General features: G+C 30.5%; 1 protein-coding gene across 3 annotated transcripts in view; it reads right to left on the reverse strand.

The window, feature by feature from the left end:
* The window catches only part of LOC126843006 (glutamate receptor ionotropic, NMDA 3A-like), a 116,853-nt gene that overhangs the window by 80,653 nt on the left and 11,292 nt on the right, over nt 1-24,908 (reverse strand). Inside the window, exon 2 of one of the 3 annotated variants that reach the window (XM_050580295.1) lies at nt 12,945-13,141. The exons of 1 other annotated variant lie outside the window; for it this stretch is intronic. The gene's annotated coding sequence lies outside the window, so the exon portion shown is untranslated. Of the gene's footprint in view, nt 1-12,944; nt 13,145-24,908 lie in introns of all 3 variants that reach the window. One more of the 3 variants, XM_050580296.1, reaches the window with a different exon arrangement.

The raw sequence follows: 24,908 nt of genomic DNA on the forward strand, positions 1-24,908 counted from the left end.
TTTTTAAATAATTACTCTTTGAGCTATTGGCGTTTAAGCAAATTAAAAGGTAAACAAGAGGTGAAAGTAAATACACGCTATTATCCTGTTCGAAATTGTTGGAAATACAAATAGCTGCAGGAATGATTATTCAAAAGTAAATACAATTTGTTAGAAAATAGACAAACCTAATTAGTTTTCTCGAAAATTATTTACCAATATTATGTAAACGGCTTTTCTTACAGCTGATTGTAATTTAACTTATAATGTATTACAGAAAATGAGTACTAAGCCGGTTAACAGTTCAGCACTTTACTCGTGAAATTTCATTGAAAAACGAACATAGTTCAGCTACTGTATGAAGATATTGTGATTCACAACACATTTTAATACAAATTATATTCTTTTGTTCTGATAAGGGAATACCTATACAATGACTAACCACTCATTAATACTTCATTGCACGGTTGGAAAAACTTCTAGGATTTGTTAATCTCGAAAAAACATTTTAGATTTTCAGAGAAGTAAAAACTATGAACTTTCGACCCCAATAAATACCAATTACAATACAGTTTTATTTTACATAAATGAAATGTTTTAATTTATTAGAAGCACTCTGCACAATATATCATATGCATAATATTGTTTTATAAAAATTTAAGTTATGATGGCGTTGTTTGTTTGTACATAATACGGCAAATATTGGATTTTTAATCGTCACTCCATTTGGTCGATTAAACCTAATACAGTAGGTGTTCGTTTTTTTTAATGTGCAAAAAGTTATTCGATCCGCCTACAGACATCAATCAAATCCGTGTCAACGGCATCGCCGGTCCACACTTGCACGAGTGTAATCTTGAATTTCTCATTCGATATTTATGTCTATACATCAAATACAAAAATTTTTTTTTTTTTTTGGTTTGTAATAAACTATCTGCGGATGGGGGTTGCTATTTTTCTGAAAGCGAGAGACGTTCAATAATTTATAATAGCGTATAGATTTTCAGAGCGTTGTGCAATTCATGGGTCGTCCTCCCAAAACTCAAAGCCTATTTTTTTTTCATTTAAGTGCTGAGTGTGCTGTTTTTGCCGCTTTTTCCCTGCTTTTAAATGCATCAAAATCATCGACAGTCTCAATGATCACTCTAATAATTATTGCTGGGAAATTGAATTTTTTTTTTATATTTAATATAGACATAATAGGTCTAATTACGGCGTTAATATAGTCGTGGCCACGATTCTCACCCGCGGCACTCGTTAAAACTCGATTTATTTTGTGCTGACCTCGTAAAGTACCAATTTTTTTTTTTTCAATCGCCCGTAATTCGTTCCAATCACTTAGGTCGGTTATGTGCAGCGTGAGAGAAGAGTACTTTTATATATATCTCATATGTGTACGCTTAATCATTGGCCGCCTATTTTCCTTTGGCGGAAAGCCGCTCGCAACCGCACGGTAGACATTCTGAGCTTAAATTAATAATCGGATAAAATAATATTATGATAATTAATGTGGAAATGACAACATTGCGTTTGCGATAATTATTTACTAAAACGATTAACGTCGTCTTCCGGCGAAAATGCGTAATACGGCGGTTTAGGAGAACGCTCTCAATGATTTATATAGGAACGGGATAAAGCTCTTTTAGAATCGACTTTGGCAAACTGTGAAATAATAATTATCCCGACTTGATGATTCGCCATCAAAAGTGTAATAAAGTAAAATAGAATGTCGACAGGCTCAAGGTTTTGTGTATACTCCACATGATAAATGATGTTCGCAAATGATATCGGCTAAAAACGATTGTCTTATAGATTAACAAATTAAAATAGTATTAATAGAACAGTAACTAGCACGTCTAAAATCAAACAGTTGGATTTTAAGCGGGATAGGAGACCGGTTATCCTTGGAGAACAAAAGATATTAGTTGAGAAATGTAATGTGCATATGTAAGTCATGTAATCAACGTTCACCCTCATTGGTTCTGTATTAAAAAAAAAAAGTTGAGAAGTTTAAGACGGAATTGAAAAAGACGGTTTTCCTATAGGTACACAGGTACTGTATGACATTTATATAGCAAATGTATAATGTAGGACATTGAATATGGAAGTGGCTCCAATAAAAAAAGAACTCAACTAAATATGTTAAGCAATTAGCTAAGTAAAATACTATCCCACAAGTATTAGACATGAGTGTATAAGAGATAATTTAGGAGGGTCCCTTAATATGAGGCAAAAGACATCATTGGAAGAAAATAAAAGACCAAAGATTAAGTGGTGATATGATTTTATAAATAAATACAGAGATTATTAGAGTAGATAGAGAAATCGTTACATTAGAACTGTAATGAAAAAATACAGGGTTAGTCGACCATACTCATCCGTTCTTAAATACCTTGAGCCGGCTCGACAGCTATTTGTAATGAAAATCACAAAATTACTTTTCCTATCTTTTACTCGTTTTCGTTGGTAATGTAATGTTAAGGTTTAGCTTTAACATTCTAAAGCTTCACACTTTAAGAACGGCTAATCAAAACCTCTTACGGACACCCAACTTGGTCGTTTATGGCAATAAAATATGATTTTTAAATGTAAAAGCTTATTCGACCTCAAACTCTTTACAACGGAACGAGCCTATAAGTATTCTGAACAAACCACGCCCGGGGCACAATCTTTATCTTGAACAAATAAGCCTATTTTAACATCTCAATATTCACGTTTTTATTATTGCTGTATCTTTTGTCGCTGCCAAGAACTTGCTATTTTTAAAATAAATATTACATTTTTATGTATGCAAGTGGAACGTGTAAGGTTTACACAGGGATAAAAAAAAACATTTTTTGTGAACGTTAATACACCGAAGAGGTCGACCCTGGTCGTCCCACGGTTTTTTCGATATCGTAGAGCAATGTTATGGATCCAACACACACCGTCGAGTCCTAAAGATTTTTTTTTACTATCACGATACGACATTTGTTTATTACTTACAAAAATTACATTTTATCAAATCCTTTTAAATAAAAAAGTAGATAGCGGCGAGTCCAAATATTCACAACGTGTCACAAGATGAGGTAATGCTTTTTTATGATTAATACAATGTTATTTTTAGATTATACTTCTCAAAACAAAAAAGCACAATCGCCTTTAGGTATTTCAATTTCTATGTAGATATCATATCAAAACTTTTGAGTGTATTTTATTACAATATAGTTTTCTATTTTTGAACAGATAAATGAAAAAAAGGGATATCATATTCCAACAACCAAAGAGACCAAATGTTTTTCGATTATGTTGATATATTGTTGCAATTCAATAACACTATTGAATTTTTACTCAGAACTCTACACAAGGCCTCTGGTCAACATCATAGTCACCCGAGATTTGATCAGATCCCATCGAATACAGGAAACAGAACGCAAACGGTTGGACGGTTCAAACAACGGCACTTGGGACAACAGATACATTCGTTAGGTATTTTTTTCTTTTTTTCGAAGACGGAGAGACATGGAAATACGAACCCTGCGACAAGCGCAGAAGGGGTGATGGCAATTGCCAAAACAAGCGTCCCAAAAGAATACAGGTAAACGAGAGTAATGGGGTCGTAAAACGGTGAATTATGAATCGCGTTATTTCTGAGCAATTCCGTGGTATTTATCTAATGTTTCGGCCTGGTGTAAATACTACAAGATTTATTTTATCCATCGGCCTTGTCACGATGGATAAACCCAATATGTTATACCGACGGAGTAATTTAAAAAAAATATATATATATAACATTAAAATATATTATCGGAGAGTTACCTCGGAAGAAACCTAAAAGAAACATCTTTCTCGTATCAAATTAAGATTTCGTTTTAGACTTTATGTTCTCGCGAAGCCCAAAAATTCGGCACAATAATACACATTTTGGCAACTGCTGCATTAATTATTATTTAAATTCCAATTCCATTTGCAGTACGCGGATTAGGTCTCGACTTTAAGGCAAAAACCTTGTTTATGAAGCCTGCCGGATTTGTTGTTGGCTAAAACTCAAAACATTTTCTGGCCACATATCGAAAACAACCAGCTACCACCAAACGTCTGCGGCAGACCGCATACTGTATGCCCTTAGTAAAACAAAAACTCCATTGAAACATAAATCCTAATAAAAGAGAATAAAAAATTCAATATTTTTAAAACTGGGACAACTGTATTATTTATATAACATAGCGAATACTCAAACTTTCCGATAACTCGTAATTGTTTTTATTAACGGAGGGTGGTTGTTTTTAATTAAAAAAATATATATCAAGCGTTTATTGTAATCATTAATAAAGCAGAGCACAGAAATAAAGTTGATAATTCATTTTTTTTTTTAACGAAGCCTAATTTAAAAATAGTATGCAAACTTTATAGGATGTGTTGGTAGAAAAAAAAAAATATATATATATAATTGTAATATAACAATGTAATATTTATGCATATTGTATTATATTATGTTAATAGTAATTAAATGGGCCAAACTAAACAATAACAATATTTGTATAAAAAATATATTATATGGTGTCTACAGGAATTAATTTTTTTGTTCAGACATTTGTTTAAAAATACCTCAGCTTCGCATCAAATCTAGAGTGTAACCTTCTTAAATGGGAATTTTTAATTTAAAAAATGAATTATGTTTACTCGTGTGCGTTAACTCAATATTTTCAATTAAATTGATAAAAAATATAAAGTTTTTAATAAAATATTTATAATTTCATTTTCATGTCAAATAACGGTGTTTCCGCTTCATGAAAACATAATCGATTCGCTTTTATAAATGCCAGGAAAAAAATATTACCGTTTACGCATGAAAAAAAAAGTGATAATAAGAAGCGTAGCTAAACACTTAGACGTTTGGATATACTCAAAACGGATACGGTCGACTTCGGTTTACAGTCTCTTGTCGTCAAGGCTCCTGCATTTCAAACGTACGATTAAATGCCTAAAAAGAAAATCATAAAATGCGACTTGACTAATTCTGCTGCTTTGATTTTCCAAAGGATTCGTAAACGCAAGCCGGCTTTACGGAGAATTTTAAACGAACAATACTCAACGACAATCCAAGGATCTGATGTAATTTTCGGATGTGTGTTAAGTCGCAAACTGAGAGGAAGCAACAAATCAGTTTGAATATCACTGCTAAAGTAAATAGACCTACGAAAAGTTTAAGCCGCCGCTACGAACAACTCACTTGTTAATAAAAAGGAAAACCGTTAGTCGTTACAAACATACATAATAATATAGTTTTTTTATTTCTCAATTTTTCCTAAAAAAAGTTCAAATATTTTGGTTATTAGCCTAATTGCGAAATCTGTCATCGATTTGCGGTTCAACAAATTTGTTTTTATCGCTGTCTTACATCAATGGCGATAAAACGAGATTGTATGCCTTAATGTAAAAATAAAAGTACAAATATGTATATATGTATAGAAAATATTTCTTTGACGTGTAATTTAAAAAATGATTTTTTTGTTATCAACTTCATAATCTCTACCCCCAAGTCCTTATGAATTATCTAAATGCCTTCTTTAGCATACAAACAATGCTTTCTTTTAAATTGCCCCAGTATTTTTTTTTCTTCAATCCGACCAGTTTTGTAATATAACTACATAAAGAAGTCTACAATAATTAAAAATTATAATTTTTAATATTTACACTTATTATAAAATCCATTCATTTTATGCACAAAATAGTAAATGGGAAAGTGGCGACTTGAAAAAAAACGCAACTACTAAAATGACCTTTGTTTAAAATTAAAATAATTTTTTAAAAAAATCAGCTTTTCAGGTTTGAAGTTGAGATTGTGTGTTCTTTAACATAACTCTGGAATCGTTGTTTTTTTCATTGTTTAAGAATCCAGATAAATAATCGATGTATAACTTGTAAAAAATTATAAAAATATATATTTATGAAAACGAATAAGAATATTTAGTAGAAAGGGTAACCAGATTAATTAAGTTTTGCTAAGGATTACTAATCAAAATATCTTACCAAAATTGCCAGGTAAATTGCCAGTTTTTGTATCATGTTTTCTAAATTATGGTGATATCAAAATGACAAACAAAATACTAGTCACCGCTAGCCTGTGTTGAGTTATTTGAATTTACATGACAATATTACATTCTTTCCTGTCACCTCGCTATACGAAAAACTAATATTATGTATGAAGCGATTATGCAAATCGAAGACTATATAGCACAGTGAATATTTGAATACACAATTCAATATTAAAACTAAATGTTCACAACCACCGCGAAAACGCTATTATTATTTAGTAAGCGGTATTTTATATATTTAATATTATTAACTTTTTGAACTTTTTAACGACCGGATTAATTTCTTCATTAGGCGATTTTATCCTACACCACTTTAGAGTATTTTAAGTACACATTAGTGTATATACATTTTAAGTTCAGCCATTCCCCTTTAAAATTGAGATAAACGCCATTCATAAGATCTTTCGACCAGAGCGGGTTGAAACGGTATCTTTATTCCATATTTCTGGATGCAATTTTTTGACTTAGGGTCTGAAAATTAGACTCAAAGTAAATCAAAATATTATTGAAATATTGTCGTTTTCAAAATTCAATAACACGATTTTAAACACATTTATTGATTGTACCATAGCTATTGATATTACTCAGGCAAAATTGATACTTTTTTATCATCCATAGACTGGCTTTGAAAGCAAAGCGATTATTTCAAATCGCTATTTTTTAAGGTTTTTTTTTGTGATTACCAAGCCAAGCCAAGTGAAACAAAATCAAAATTTTGTCGTTTCCTTTCCATTTCTTTTGCTCAGGATTATACCTGCGTGATTTTTCGCCGTCGTCTTGTCCTCTTGCATTTTTACAACCGTCAAGCTAAGCATGTTATCAACATATATCAAAGTCTCTCCGGGTTTGTAACCCACGGCGAATAGTTCTGTCGGTTCCGTTCTATATCATTATTTATTCAGCGCTCTCTCAGTGTGCTGAGTTATCATGTTCGGTGGTTAAGATACCTTTAATGCTTACATAAGTTATGCATAAGTCTTACACATGCGAATGGATCTTATCAGTGTGAAACACACTATGACGTTAAGACCCTTATAAATACTGCCAATGGTGTGTTACTGTCGTTGTTTAAAATAGGCAAATAGTACAGCGTTAATTTTGTATTAATGTCATTGCAACCAATCATTTGATGCCTACAATATGAAATGTTATAAACTCGGTAGAGCGAAACTTGTATTCCAATTTGTGATTGAGTAGATTAGGTTGCTACGGTTTTAACTTAGAATAAAATATGTTACAAGAAGAATTGTAAAACTCTAAAACGGTAATTATGAAAGTGGTTTCCTATAAACATAAGTTTGATTATCTATTTAAGTTTTTGACTGCTGATCGCGTTTATATCCCTTGAAAAACTATAATTTATTGATTATTTTTCGGAAAACCGATAGAGTAATATTTTTACTTTGCATACAATCCTAACTTTTAGTTTGTTTTCATAGGTTTTGATGGAGAGTAGGTGATATTTACAAATGTTGGTAACTTGTATAGTGAACACATCGGTTTATTTAGCTGTTAAAACAAAATCGTAGGAGTAGACAAATGCCAAAAAAAAAAAAAATCAATAAGGAAAAAAATATACACAATAACAACACTATTCAGAATAATAACATTTAACTGTGTATCGAAGCGAAATACAAAAACACTTGCAGTTGGCCTAATAATAAAAACATATAATTTCATATACCTAGTACAATAATATTCTTCAGAAAAAAACATAATATATTATGTTGTAGCCATTCATTAAGATAACTCGTTGGTAACTTTTTTCGAATCTGTTACCAAACAGGCATTGTTAAAGCATTGTTAGCAAACAATAAAAATACTAATAATCAATCAATTCGATAGGAAAAAAAAAGATTATTTGATTTGAGCTTTATTAAAAAATGATTTTCGCGAAATATTATGTGATATTATTAATGTTTGTATTCCAACTTACGTCACTCGTGTGGGCAGATCCAACCGAACATGAAAAACTAGTAAGACAACAGAAACAAGTAAGTTCATTTAACGATGGGTATAATACGCAGGACGACGAGTTGACAACAGAATTCGCTAATTTGTCCAATGGAGAACTTAGTAATCTGATAATTTCAAAATTGAACCAACTGAAATGCGGTAATCTGTTCAGCGCACATTTACATTTTTCAATAGTCGACAAACTGTACCAAGCAAACGACTCGGCTTTAATAAATTGCGATTTGATTTCATTCTTAGCTGAAACCGTGAAAATGGTTAGTTCTTTGATCGATGTAAAAGAAATGCAAATGAACGAAATATGGTTGGTTTACACTCACGCATTTACCATGGATAACTACTGTCTACAGTCAAAAACACAGTGGAGTCTTCCTGTCGTGCAGAAAGTTGTGGAGCAGAATAATTTTGTGCTTGCCGAACTCGACACTTACTTTGAAAAAAATTGCAGCGATGGCAATATTTTCGACATGAAGCCCGGTAAGTTACAACTTGTCGTAGATGATGTTTATGTATTCAAAAACCATGTATACTCTACTTCGGGCACAAGTAGGATAATAACTGAAAATAAAAAAATGTTAAACCAATTTGATAAGGACAACCGGAAAAAAGGTCTTTATAGTTATTTCAACATGAATGTATCTGAAGCTTACTTAAGGGAAACACTCGGCGAGAAATATATAAGTTTTGAAATCAAATTTAGAACATATTCCCGTACGTTTTTGAATGAAGATATATGGAAAAATTTGATTCGATCAATGAAGCCTTACTTGGATTTTCCCAAAAATATTGGTTTAAAAGGATTACTTTTGTTCGGGAAACTTAATTTTATGATTATTGGCATATTTAGATTCGTATTATTACAGAACACTTGGGAATTCACGACTGAACTAAATCATATAATAAACGATAATATTAACCCAATTAAAAACATGTCTAAAAGAGATAACACACTCGAAGACATAGAAAAAAACGTCAATATTTACATAGAAAAGTTTCAATCGATATTATTAAAGTTCCTTAAAACGTTTGACTTAAAAGACGACGATATCGTCAATGATCTTAATACTATCTTAAAAAATCGTTCTATACGTGATAAACACATCAGACAAAGTGTTATTGAAAAAATCCAAAATGAACTAACGCGCATTACTACGTTATTAAACATCCCACCCTTAGATTTTATTATGCTGTCGGAACACCTCATTAAATGGGATTTAAATAAAGCAAACATGATTATTCATGCCCATAATGACGTTTTTGGAGATTCGTTTGATTTTAAATTATATCAGTCGTTCATGAAGTTTATCAGTGATAATAACCGTCGTATTCAAATGTTTTTTAATTCTGAAAATCCAGTACAAGATATAGATATGATTTAAATGGCATTTCTTAGTTACAAAATTTAAAAAGTCAACGTTATCAATTCTATAACGAGAAATGATAATTTAATGCACCAATGTAATTGAAACATTTGTCAATTTTTTTTTTATTAAGAAATATTATTTTAAGATTTTATTTTAAACTAACTACAGATATTTTTAGTTTACTAATTATTATATTCAAAATCAGTGTTTTTCATTTTATTTCGTCGTAGACGTTAAAGTTTTAAAATGGATAATCTTAATTAAATATAAACATTATATCTCCTATATTCGTAAAAAATATCACAACTGTACAAATAATAAGTTTTGCAATGAAAGTGTGTTATTTTGAAATGTTAAATAAAATGACTTCTTCAAAATATTAATATTGTTTTGTTTTTTATCCACTCATGCATCTATTTATTTACCTTTTTTCATCCTATAGCTTCGGCCTAAAATGTGTAAATGAGTAAAATAATATATACCTATTTAATAGATTTTTTTTTATGCGAGTTTAATAATTTGATTTCAAATACTGAAGTACTTCGACTACATCGGCTAGTCAGAATTGCAATTTTTTATTCGAATAACGAATAATAACTCATTTATTCGAATAATTTTTTTATTCCATAAAAGCTAAGATGATTTATTCGAATAAAACAATTATTTAAATAATTATTTAGATAATTTTTTATCTAAATAATGCCCAACTCTGCAGGTAGAGCTAGCACTAATATTTTTATATGATATTCTTTGTAAAGCGTAAAATTGAGTTTTACTATGAACTTGTATTTATTGTTATCTTTACTTGATCTTTATTTGTATAGCTGCCGCGCTCACTCGACGTTCGGCCTTTGTTGTTCCAACGATTGTGTGGCGACATGTGCTGGCTGCTGCTGCTGCTACAAAAGAAGTTTCAACTCCGTTTTTGGACTCCTATGTAATACCGAGAGCACAATAATAATAAATCTATATATATATATATATATATATATATATATATATATATGCATTCTTTATAACCGGAAGCGACGTATGGCGTCTGCTTTTTTGCCTGTGATGCTGATTTCAAGTGAAATATTCTCGTGTATATGACTTTGAGAGTTGTTTCCGTTGATTTGTGCAATGAAATATTTGGAAAAGAGATAAAATTCATTTGAACGCTTGTTGAATGTAAGTACGATCGCATATTTGAGCACTCTCCGGGAGGTACATTAAGAAAGCCGCCGCAGCAATGTAATACCTCTTTTTGAATAATATAGTCGAAGCTTCTTGTGCGAAAATATGCTTTAGTGGTGTTAAAACGCCGGCATGTATTTACTTCATCTTCTCACCCGAATTGTTAATGCCGCACTTCGGGTAGGTACTCGAATCATAGCGGATATTTTTAGTTTTAAAAATAACCTTGTTTCGTCTAAAATAATTATTAATTTTGTTAATTATTAGCGTCTGAATTGTAATAGCACAACAGCTGTGCTGTGGTATTATCATAGATTCTACAGTAGAACACCTTAGAATATACTATATACAAATTTACGTTCATTGTGTTGTTATACAGTAGAATAGCTTACTCTGGCTAATCTCTTTATACATTTTGTATACCTCAAAAGATCAACAATAATCTAAATCATAATAAATAATCCTAACCTCTTAAAGAGTTATTTGAACGTTTATACGGGTTTAACTGAATTTGTATGATATAATATTATCAATTATAATAATAATCATCATTTACCTTCTCCGCAGCAATTATTTGGAAATTTAAATGTATTTTAACTACTTTCAAATTATTAAGAACAAATATTGAACTCACAACATTGCATAAACATGAACGTTTTCAATTATTTGTATTTGTATACCTAAAGTGAAAAAAAATTAAACCAATTTTATCAAAATGTTTTTAAGGAATAGGTACGTTCTCCACCAAAATATTGTTTTGTATTTTATTAACAGACACTTTTCAAAATATTTATACATATAGACCTTATAAACGTTGTTAGAAATTAATTATAACCGTTTGTTAAACGAAAAAAACATTTCTTACAACATTCTGTGTACTGTTTTTTAAATATAAAACTGCTAGCCCAAAAGAAAGTGTTTTCGTATACCTTTTGTCGATATTTTATACAGATTTGTTTGCGCCGTATGCAATATTATATAACAGGCACATGTAAATAACTATCTTGGAATTTTCAACCCAAGCAAGTCCTACGCAATAACTACTTCCCTGACGTTTATCACGAGATTAAATTTTCTAACGGATTTTCTAGTCTTGTTTGCCGGTATTTCACTTATTCCGCTTTTAAACAATCCATTTTGTTTATCATAGTTCACAGCATCAAGAATCAGCGACATAACAATTTAATTACAACGTCTACAGGTGACTCGACTAACATTCGTTTATTAGCTCTTTGTCCAAAAAAAAAACTCTTCAACGTCAATTTCAGTGACACCGTCATTTGGAGTGTTTACCCGAATGCGCGCAATAAGATAAAAATGTGTATCTGGTATTCAATTTCAAATTAAAGTACCTGACATTTGTTCAGACCATTTGTACGCGTACTCAATGCAGTTTGTTTTGTTCAAGTTAAACCTCCCTGCCCCTCCCACCCACCGGTTTCCTTTCGCAAAACGAGTTAACAAAATGGCGTTTCCGGCTTCCGCTTATCAAGAATATAAAAAAACTTCGTTTAAGTCAATTCGAAAAACAAATTTGCAAAAACTAAAACTTAAACTTGTTGGTGTTGTTCACGTGGAATTTCTGAAGGAAAGTCGCGATTGGCTTCTAAAAAATAATTTATTAACCATAAAAAAAAGTAAGTACTTGTTAGTTAGCAAAAATAAAAGCTATTTCCAATTTACTCAAACACACTAGGCCTTAAGAATGGTTACACGGAAATCCGTGGGTTTACAAAAACAAAAAAGTTTTTCTAGTCATTTTAGTTGTAAAAAATAATAATATTTAACAATTAAAACTATTCGTCGAACATATTTGTTTAAAACCCAAATTCGAAGAAAATCAATAAATGTTTAGTAACGCGTTATTTTTTATTATAATTTGTGTTAAACACATATTTTCTATTCGGACGTCTTTTAGTTAATGTTGCACATTTTTATTATTTAAAAATATTAGGTTATACATATCGGTATGGTTTATTGAAAATACAAATTTTGTATGTCCCATCCCTATACCGTGCACCGACTCGAGTGGTGTGTGCAGTTGACGTACGCAACAGTACTGGATTATTTGGGAGACATATCCAAAAAAGGAAAATGCGCGTTGTTGGTTTGGCGTGGTAAGACCGTTTGACAAATGATAGAATTACCCTGTGCGATTTTCTAGTATAGCTTTTCCATATTATTATTATTATTATACTGCGATGGTGTTCCGTGTGGCGTCTATACGTGGCTATATTATAATAATACCTTTGCATAGCTCATATATATATATATATATATATGCTGTGATGTGAATAAAAATACCACATCATAACAAGTTCAGAGTATTTTCGGGAAAATCTGATAGAGAAAAATACAAGTCCATAAAACTAACCTTAGCGAGAAATATCACCGACGTCGACACTGCTGCCAAAAAAACGTCAAGGACACATCGAAGTGGTGGCGGAAATAAACCAAACCCTTTTGACGTCTAGGACGTCATTAATCTGCGGTAGCACCTCGTTTCCTCTTTGGTCGATTCATCAAAAGCACATTGAGGGGTCACGTGACGGACACTTGCAAACGGCGGATCTGCTGGAAACAAATATATGAATGAGTTATGATTATTAATTACATTTATCTCGGACGAATCGTTGTCGGCAAGGGCTTCAAATATGAGAAACGTCATTTAGAAAAAAAAAATTGTCAATGTCAAAAAATTAAAAAAATAAATTCACAAGTAATATTGTTTTTCCAATAAACGATGGAAAAAGCATGTTGTAAAAAAAACGATGTATTATTATTTCAATCTTAGTCATAGATCATCAAAAAAAAATAAAAAAGTGTCAGCTGAATTCTGGGACTACTTTTAAATTAACAAAAGAAAACTAATCTAGAAAAAAAAAATTAAATAAGTGTTTTGCTACGAATCTAAAATATCACAAAAAGGTGTTTTTTATAACTTTGGAATCGATTAAAAAAACCCTAGACGGGCTAGAGAAGATAATATTTTAATACTAGATTCTAAATACGAAAAACAAGAAGCAAATTTAAAAGATTGATTAACTTTGTATTTTGTTTACAAAAAAAAGTCTGATTTTGTTGTAGGTACTGCCTTGTTATAAGTGGTTAATTAAAAACCTGAAAAACAACAATAATTATTTTAAGATTTTCACTTATGTTTTAGGCTATTTGTTAAATAAGAGATTTTACTCTTATAGGTATGATTTCTCAGAACGCGTTACTTAAAATGTTTGTTATTGAATAATACACAAATGACGTTGAACCCATTTACGCAGATACTTTTTAAAAAGTATGTACATTTTGTCGCGCCTTGCATGAATTAAAAATCTGTCGTTGCCAAAGTTAAATATTGACCAGCGGCTGTACAAAAGAATAAACACTGCGGGTCGGTCTTCACGGGTGTCGTTCTGTACTATGTATCTACTATGTAATATGTTTACGCACTTGTCGGTGTAAGTACACAAGAAGTGTTATTTTAAAACACATATTACCCAAAGATTTTTCTTACATTAAAACTCCAAGTACACAAATTGCATCATAGCTTTATAAACGTACCTAACCGGCAAAATTGCACTGAACTAAAAGTATTAGAAACGCTTTATGAATTAATGCATATTAATCAATACACATAGATTAATAATATTAAATATCGTATTATATGGAAAATTACAGCAAGGACGGTTGAGATAACTAACCAATAATAAATAATTATAATTGTATAGACAAAATTTCAAATACAATAGTGTGTCATGAAATCGAAGACCGGAAGATATATCAACGATTCTAGCCGAATTGGCCGTTAGGAGTGTTTACATTTGAAAATTAATTATACTATGAACTAAAATAATTATACAGATCATCTGAAGACATGCACATGATTTACAAAAGCGATGACATTGAATATGTATAATATATTATGTCATTCCCTAGGTTATGAGAAAGTCACCTTTCAATGACTTATGACACCTAACATGACTTTATACATAAGATAATGATCAAATTGTGTGACTGACACTCTCTGATTAAAAAATTTAGATGTCGATCGATTAACAAACGAAGAAATGTAATAACTTATAGATAAACACATGGACTGATGTAGATGTGTAAAAAGAAAAGAAATATTGTAAAATATAATCAAATGTTGAAAAATAATTTTGATGGCCCACTCCATTTGTAGGTATGATATTGTTTTTATCTGGAGAAATGTATTTAAAAATAATTACTCTCTCTGTTCGAAAGAAAACAAGTTAAATCACTTCTACATTTGCAACAGCAATAATAAATTAATTAATCGTGCTATAAAACTGTATTAAATATGCAATAACATTGAAATGATGTTCTATTTTTAGTGTAAAACATAAATTATAAATAAATAAATATGACATCGGTATAATATTTTACATACTATTGTGGCACAGAATCTATGAATAATATAATGAATTCTTATATGTAAAATCAACGTCGCTGACAGACATAGAGAGGTGATTGCATAATAATTGCATTTTTATTTACTCCCCTTAAAACTTGTGGTTGACATCACATTACAAGTTTGTATCTGCGAAGTAATACGGCTAGCAAACAAGTACACAGACTGCTCAACAGAAACCGTGTGTAGATTTTTACTATTTTCATTCTTGGCGAATAATTTTATAAAAACAATACACATATTATACTAAACCTACCTAACCGTTGTTTTTTTTTTATGGAAAATGTTTGGCCTTTTGTCGTGAAATTTTGAACCCAAGTATTATTAAACACGAAAAAACTTTTGGTTCGATGAAAGAAAAAAAAAGGAGCAACAGAGAAAGAGAGAGAAGATGATAGATGGACAACCTTCCATCACTGCCACCGACTATCCATATTGTGCATGTTTGTATTACACAAAATAACCAAACTTATATAACACTAATGCCAAATATTCGAGACTCTAAATTTAATTCAATTTTATTAATCTGCCCTGTATAAACGTACAAAACCCATAAAGCCGGTCGTCGGTATTAATTGAAATTTTGATTAAGTAGAAATGATATTTACTCGTTATTACAACTGTTATTATGCACACCGAGAGCAAGAAATATTACAATATATTATTAAAATAACTCGTTCGACTAAAACATTCCGACCAAACATTTAATTCACCGAATGCATAACTGAGTATGTATAGTAAACTCTTGAGTGGGTTATCTTTTTGACATTAAGTATATTTTAGATTAAGATCACACCCTCAATATAACCTCAAAGTTAATATAAACAAATTTTCGAACGAGTTTCTATTTACCCATTCATGGATTCAATATCTACGCTTTTACCGCCAAAACCTTTGTTATCAGTTCCACAGTTGTTGTCACACTCCTTATCAGTTGTTATTTTCTTATCGCATCAGTTATCTCTTATCTGTGTATTATAGTTACTATTAATTCGATTAATTTAACAGTGTTGTAAACAAGAAAGTTTTATCAAGAATCGAAAACAATGCCACTAAACTTAACCAGAAGTCATTCATGGTGTTGAAAGTACGGTAAGTGCAGGCTTTTGAGAGACAAGTACAATACGTTTTACTTGAAAGCCCATCTTCAATGCATTTTCTTCGTCATTCAAACGCAAACTTTGATTAATTGCCTACATATTGTATCCAAAATGCGAAATGCGAGTGTTAATTATCTTACTTAACGAGTAATTATTTTGCTTGTTTACCGATGAACTGTATTGTGGCGGTTGAGTCCTGGTATTGGCACAATGGACACATACAATATTGGTAGGGCAAACTGTCGAGGGTGGAATGTATTTGCATTTTTTATTCTGATGGCGTACAACGGTTGTTATTAAAAACAATGGTGGCTGGCCATGCAATATAAAACTATTATAATGGAAGTGACGCGACAACGCTACATGACATACGCACACAACGAGTGAGATAAGTTTGAACCGTGCAAAATAATATAATAATATGATTTTAAACTGTGAGAAATTTACTGGAGCGAAACTCCGGCTAAACTGTACTTCCTCTGCCATTTGACGTTCACCGGAAGTGCAAATTACTTTTTGTTGCAAAGCAGACTAAGTTATACCTGGTACAAGCCGACGTTCCCAGGGGTGTTTAAAAAAGTTTGGGCGAAGCATTTTATTTTGTATTTAATCTTTCGAGCAAATAAAAAATTCCGGGACTTCAAAAGTTAATCAAATACAACACTTTCATAACGAATATTGAATTTCTTTTTGCCGAAAATTATGAAAAAATAATATTGCTAACAATTATTATAATTGATAATGGAAAGAGCAAACAAAAATCAATTATCGTTAAAAAATATGAATTTTACTAAATCAAAAATGTAACATTATCTATCAAGAAGCCATCTTATTATGACAGCGTTGGGCTTTCAAGCGTTAGGCCTGTACACGATGATGATGAATATAATTTGTTAAAATAAAATATTTATTTTGTAGGGGAAGATGAGATAGTTTTGTATGTGGGGTTCATTTAAATAATGCTGATAGAATTGTTTTCACTGTGCTGAATTTTCATTTTTTTTCTCGATATTTGTCGAATGAAAAACAAATGAAATGGTCACAGTGTTTGATGTATTACTCGTATGTTGTGTTACCAGCAGAATCTGACTGATTATGTGATAAAGAAATAAAAAAATGTCATAGACTAATTTTTTTTTATTATCGTAAGAGTGTCTTTACTTGTAGCTTCATTAGTCGTAAGTTGAAAATTGGTAGATTTGAATTTTATGCGTAAATTACTTAGTTCCTTAGTGTTTTGTAAAGTCAAGGTTATGAAATAGTTTGAGTTAAGAACCAAAACAAAATAATTAATGGAATTTGCTATAAAATAAAATTATGAAAAATAATATGATTATCATTCCAATATTCCCCTACATTACGGGGTTTTAAGGCAGGAACTGTAAAATATTTATCATTCGATAAATAAATTGTTCTATACATTTTTATTTTTTATTTTTAAGTGGGGGCAATGGAAGTAAAATGTTTACACAATCAGTGTAATTTTTCTAAGAAAATAAGTTTAAACGTAGTAGCCATTTGAGTCTTATAAGTTTTCAATTATTATTCTCGTTTGCCTAAAAAAACAAGAGAAATATCTTTGATAAATAAACAGGTTTTTAAAGTTTTAATATAAAAACAACATTGCAAAAAAAGGCACAACTCTAAAATAATATATTTTGCGAAATCATCTTTACTTATTTCTAGGAATTTTATAAACGGTTTTTTTTTTTAATATAACAATTTATTTTTACAGAGACAAAAGTTTTATTTTGTATCAAAAGGAGTGTATTATATATAAATACCGTCATAAATCATAAGATACAGAATTTAACATTTTTTTTTCTTTAAAAATTGCTCCACTATTATAATTATTGTTGTTATTATAAATGTTATTAATGCAGGGTCCTAATGTGAAATCGCATTACCTACTCGTGTATCGCCATAATGTTATCTTATTTTTCGATAACTGTAATATAATGTTCCGTTCCGTAGAGATACTATTAGGAATAATATAAAAAGGAACGGCTAAAACGGCAAAATAAAGCGGATTACCAGCGAAAACTATACAGGTACAATAATTATCTCACAACATCACATTGTGTTGGCTGTGTTGGTTATAATACTATACTTATACAGCTCTGTATTAAACGAGAAGACCTGTAATTTTATCAGGACTTAAAATTTCAAAAACCTATGAATACATAAAATAACCCGTGTGTACTTTATTACGACCTTTATAGGTACCCTTCAGGGTATTTTATGAAGTATTAAACCCCGTCGTGTGCGATTAATTTTACACAAAGCAAACCGTGCATCCAATATCGTTTTAACGATAAAACCCACTCAACGTTCAACCGCGAAAATGAAGTGGTTATCTGCACTTACTTACTTTTCGTCAAGCCTATAAGGAAATGTGTTAGCTAGACAATGAAATCGTAACATTTTCAAATCTATAGTGAAATAAACTAAATCGATCGGGCAAGTTTTTTACTTTTAGCTTTTTACGTTTAAAAAGCTATGTCACTCGCTTGAATTTACATAAAACGCCCATTATTCTAAAGTGTAGTTTTATTAAACTGATACTATTGTATCAACGCACAAACGGCCAAGCCTAATCTTAGATAAACGTCTCGCCAAAAATCCAAACGGCAAACACTCGACACACGATACCCCTTGCTAAGACAGCTGTACAATTCAAAAAATTGAATCTCAGACCAACATGGGCTTAAGACAGAGCAGGTATTCTTACCTATAAACTAACTCACATACGCTTTCTCTGAGTATAAAAGAAACACCGATAAGTTATTTTACACAACTCTTAATGTGAAATTAACAAACTTGTTTTGATTGATAATTTTCTTTATATCAAAATTGTTATGTATAGTTACTGCAATCCGATTAAGCGAGTTGCCTTCTTTAATATAAGCTCAATCACCATTTTGATGACTTTATTGTCTCTTAAAGAATTTCTCATTCATAAAAAAAAACGCCTTACTCTAATCTTGCTTGTAACAAAATATATTCGAAAACTGAGTCCGATATCCAATGAAAAGGAACTGATATATTATACTTTCTCCTCAAACTTACTTAATCTATAAAGTAAGTGAAGTAAAAGTTTTTTTTTTTTGTTAGCCAGCAGATCAATCGTTGTAAAATTTGACGAGAAAGAAAGAGACAACTTTTTAAGAATATTTACATAATATTGTCATTTAATTGACATTTTGTTGGCTACTAATTGTAAGTGTCAACATGCAATATATTATTTGATTGAAATGTAATAAAGTTAGTTAATATAATTTAGCTACCATTAACTGATTTTTTTAACCGGTATTTCCATTTAATCGTTTTAAAAAAAATACATTTTATAACATTAAATGTATTTTACAAACGGTTTAAACATACATAAAGTACATAACACATATGACTATGACTTAAAAATAAAATTATAAACCACCGCTTCTTTGCTACCAAGTCCAAACTAGGTCACTATATTATTGTACATGATAAACTATTAATTACCATGCATGAATCTATATTTACACATATTTCCATAATTTCGATCATGTTGCACATAATATGAATATTCAGTCACAAATACAAACTAGTTCCTCGAAAACTTAGAAAGCTTCACATACTACACGATCAAGTTAAAATATTGATAATGATTAATTTTCTGGTAAAACATATCATCTTCTTTTAATGATCACATATTGTATTTTTTTACAAAAAAATAAATCCCGTTTTAACATTCGACTATCTTAAAATTCAATAGTTGTTTTATCGGTATTCAATGCTCTACTAAAAATGTTATCTGCCTCATTTTCAATTATTATATTTTCTATTAAGTTTTCTCAAGTTGAAAGCTTTTTCGGCTTTATGTGTGAGGGGAGGCAAAACGCCATGCTAAATTATCTTCATCAAAATATACTAAGTCCTTTGACTACAACTTATGTTCTAAGTTCAAACGTTAAAACGCTTTTGACTATTGAGTAATAAGTATACGAAATGGGTTTATTTCTGAGTGAACGAGTAGGATGTAAAAACTAATTCGAAAATGAAGAGCTGTTTTTTGTACGTTATAATGGCTACAAAAAGACAAAAATAAAAGAACTAAATTAATAAAAAATTCAAGTTGACCCGTAACTTAAAATCATCCTGTGTCTTTTTTAGCACTAACTATATTAACTGATGTGGACTGCGGTACATAATATTTAATTGAATACCGTTAAACACGTTTTAAACTGACGTCAAACGGTCAAACCCCATTTAATTTTTTTTTATTGTTATTTATGATAATAAACCACATTGGTGTTACTTATAGGTAACGGTATTTATTAAATGTTTTTTTTTGTTGTATATTTATAGTCATTTTATGCAAATAACCCGTACTTTATATGATTAATTGACATTGACTGCTTACGGCACCCTTTTTAACACTCGAATTTATATTGTATCTCTAGAAAAAAAATGCTAATATAAGCTTTAAACATTTTTTTCGTGCTCTATTTAAACTTGCATTTTTTGCCGACCTAATTATAACAAAAAATAATAAATATAATTACTAAAGTAACGGAAAATATATTTGTTTTGTTCATTATAAAAATGTAAGTTTTGACGACTTATCAAATATCATATTAAAACAATATGATTTCACAAACTATGACTCGTTTAAGTAAGGATACATTATCATGTTCTGTTTAATTGGCTTTAGTCTAATGGTTATTGACTTCATATTATATTAAATATTACATCTAAAGCTTAACCTGTGAATATTTAGGCAACATATCAAATATTTAAACAGTCAGTTAGTTCACTCTTAACGTTTTAAAACTAAAGATTTGTGTACTGTTTATGTAATTTAAATGGTTAATTGTGCCATGAGACAACTCAATTAGTGATACAGGTTTTGTAAACACAGTTTACACATAGTTAAATGCGTTGCCCGTCAGAAGTCAAAACCTAATAATATTTGTTTCAAAAATAATATATAAACGGTAAACACCAATACTATTATTATTACTACATTTGGTAACGAATGAAATAAAGACTATGAAGATCTTAGTAAATTGAAATTCATCAATTGTCGAGTTTGTGCTTTTCTTTACACACTATTGAACACCCGACACCGCGAATTAACTCAACACATTTGGAAAACCAAAATTAATATTTAAACGGTCTAGGGTCAAAGTTTTCTATCCGCTGTTAAGTAGGTAACGTTAAATAATTGATGACTAATTTGCGGCTAAAGTTTGGAACATAGTTTTCTTTCTACCTTAAACTTTAAACGCAGCAAAATAAACCATGAAAAATTAATAATAATTGAATTACAAATTTTGTGTTTCTGAAATCGTAATACATAATGGCTGACGAAAATATGTTGTTGTGCCGCACTCCTTAGACTGTAGCAATTATTATAAACCTGTTTTCATAAAACACCACACAAACTATAATGAGATTTTAATAAATACAAATAGTAATACAAAACGATTATTAAATATTATCATTAACAAAACAATAATCGCTTGTCTATAACTGTTATGAACATTATTACATACTCCACAAGTGTGTATAGGTACATTTATAAATGCGTGTTGTCGTGTTGGCGCTGATGACGACTTAAGGAAGACGAGAAAAAGAAGTTGATGGTTTATGATTTGCGTTGAAATAAATTCCAGGACGACAGCTAGCAATGGTTTACGGCCTCTAGTAACGATAATATAAATTCCACGAAAGATGTATTATTATCTTATCCTGTGGTAACATTTTGACCTTGCTTGACAGTTATTTGTATGTTTATATATTGTCCCTCGTTGCCCCTTAGGCCTTAATACTATCTTGTTTAGTACCTTTCCTCATTTTCCCGCGCTGTGCCTAGTGTGTACTACCGTTGAGTATAAGCTATTGTACTGCATTAAATTCCTTTCTTCCATTATGATCAATGGCACAAAGAAAAGGAAGGCTTGAGAAAATAAAAATCTTAAAACTTGATGTTAATCTTGCTGAAAATACCTAAATTTTGAGATTTTATTTATTTTGTGAGATTGTTGAATATGACCAATTTAACAAACTTAATTTAAACTTACAGTGCTAAGACCATATCTAGCCCCTTTAATTTCTGTCGATGGTTTCACTTTTATTTCATAACATTTTTAACAAGTGCTTTTTATTTGTATTGTGATTTACTATTTATAAAGATATTTTATCATCTCACGATGGCAGAGTTGGGCATTAAAAGGCCCGTTAAGCTTGATGATGATGATTTATAAAGCTATAATAAAATAACGGATTTTGGTGAAATCCAAATTTTTCTGTCTCTTTTCTTCTTATTGTCCTTTCATTTTCTTTACGGTCTGGACCCAAATCTGACACAGCAGCAACATGGGATAATCCATGTTATGTATATGGTGTAGGCCGGTGATCTGATTAAAGTACTGCTCATAAAATATATGCAAATCTGCTAGGACGCCGTGAAAATCTTTTATGGGTCTTGTACGTAGCTATGACGTATAATACAGTGACCTGGACGGTGACAGACAAGAACTCGCCGATAAGATAATACCGTGTTGTCGGAACAACATAAAATGTCAAAACATTCATTTTTATTTATTGGTAAAAGAAAAGTAAAAATAAAAGTGTTTCATCATTTTTACCAGTAGGTACATTATTAAATAAAAAAAATTAGGTCTGCGCAACGTTGGACAAAAGAGTTTTCGCCGTTGTTTTTTTTTACAAGTATTAATGGGTTTTCTTTTTTGGCTCCGGGGAATAAATCAATAACTCGGTCTCAGACTTTTCGATTGGTGACAATGCCAAATTCTTAATGAATCTCGACGTGACGCGACGGTCCGAGCTGGCAGGGCAGACCGGCATTTGCATACAAAACACAGTAGCCGATACAGTTATAGTCCATCGTGAATTGTTATACATGTTTTATCGACTCGCATGATTTATACTTATTATTTATTAGCTACTATTATCGTTATTTTTTTTTCTGCAAAATTTTCTTTTTATTTGCGATACGGATCTTCCGTAAAATGCCAAGGGAATAATATGTGTCAACGTGCGGTCATGAATTATTAGTTTCACTAACAAAATAATAATACCCACCAGAAAATTTGATAGTACTATAAAAATAAAATAGTTTCTGAATGTTTATTTGTTTTGGTCTGGTTTGGTTGAAAATATTATAAAAACAATCGCGAGCGACAAGTCTTACAATGAGAAATAAAGGATTGTTGTCACTTTTGTTTTTTTTATTTGCACAAACTATCCGAATTTAAGTATAAATAAAAGGAGATAAGTTATATTATGTGGAAAGATTTTTAAAAAACATACACCCTAACAATGTGTAATATTCAAATAATTAAAAAACTTAATTTGAACAGTTAAAATATATGAAAAAGAGATTATATTGATATGCTAACAACTAAAAGGCTAACTGGGGGGGGGGAAGTGGAGTTCTTATATATATTCTACCAGTTCCACCGTTTCGTTTTCATTCATTTTTTTCAATTGTCTACTTAAATTTGACTCTAAAATAAATTGAAGGGAATTGAAGTACTAATCAAATTTTTGATCATGTAGCTTGAACATTTGATTGGAGAAGTCGCCCGTACTCGGGACTAATCAAAATGGCTGATTTTCTAACTAGATTTTTTTTTTTAGATTTTTGTTTTTACTCTTTCGAGACTGTCGTTGTAGTTATATAAATTGGAAGACTTTCTATTTACTATGTGTTATGTTTTTTTAGGTTCGATCGGTTTGGTGGATGCTGTTTGCGAACAACTTAACAGTTGACTCTAACCAAGAAAAGACCACAGATCCGCGTGGGACCTATTATTTTGTTAATAAAGAGGACGTCTTAGAGGAATGACAAATGTAAACGGCGCGACGGCGAATTTCGGACCGGAGTGAGAAAAAAAAATTTTAAAAAGTATAAGTGTTTGTCGCCTTAGAAAAAACTCAAGAAAAACATAATATATCACTTCTATAATATGATAATCGTCTGTCTGCCGAGGCGGAGGAATAATGTTTGAATTTTATTGGACGTCATAAATTTTACCAAATTGCGCATCATTATATTTTTTTTCTAGCGAATAACATTTTCCCATAAGGACGTTTCGCATCGAGAACCTTATTACATTAATAAGTGACGCTATTAAAGCAAAAAAATAAAACACTGCAAATTTATTGTAGACTAATGTCCTTTAAATAGGTACATGCCGAAAATATACTATTTAGACTAAAAATCGACTAACGAACCTTAACGACTTGACTAAAATTATGATACCAAATTTTACATAACATTTGGCTGAATTTAAATTAGTTTTCAATTAGTAGTTAAGTTATAAAGGCAAAGCGCAAACGTCTGCTAGTATCTATTATAGTAATATGTACACATTTTTTATTATTTCTTTTAAAATACAATACATTAAAACATAACAAACCGGTCGAACGAAAATATTATCAAAAAGAGATTACTTAACCGCTGTCGAAAAAATTTTAATTTGTATAATAAAACATTTTACTTCCCAAGATTTTTCACACCAAATAATTGTAATGAATTACTCTCGTATACATTGTTTTATTGACTTTACCAAACCGTAATTAACTAAACGAAAATAATACCCCGTAGGCCGTAACTCGTAAAATCTGTACTAAAACAAAATTAATTGCAGAAGTGTAAATGTGTTGTCAATTACTACTTGGCTATAAAAAAAAAACTAAAGAAACTGCAACACAAAACGAATAAAATCTTTTCTATAAGCCTTTATCGGTGATAAAAATGTGCGGTTTATTTTTGATACTTCACTAAAACTAAACTAAA

This window comes from Adelges cooleyi, unplaced genomic scaffold (assembly GCF_023614345.1).
Source record: "Adelges cooleyi isolate 19-005CV unplaced genomic scaffold, UGA_ACOO_1.1 ACOO_flye_CR_arks_rails_tigmint_CR_PRNA_574, whole genome shotgun sequence".
In the NCBI taxonomy this organism is placed as follows: Eukaryota; Metazoa; Arthropoda; class Insecta; order Hemiptera; family Adelgidae; genus Adelges; species Adelges cooleyi.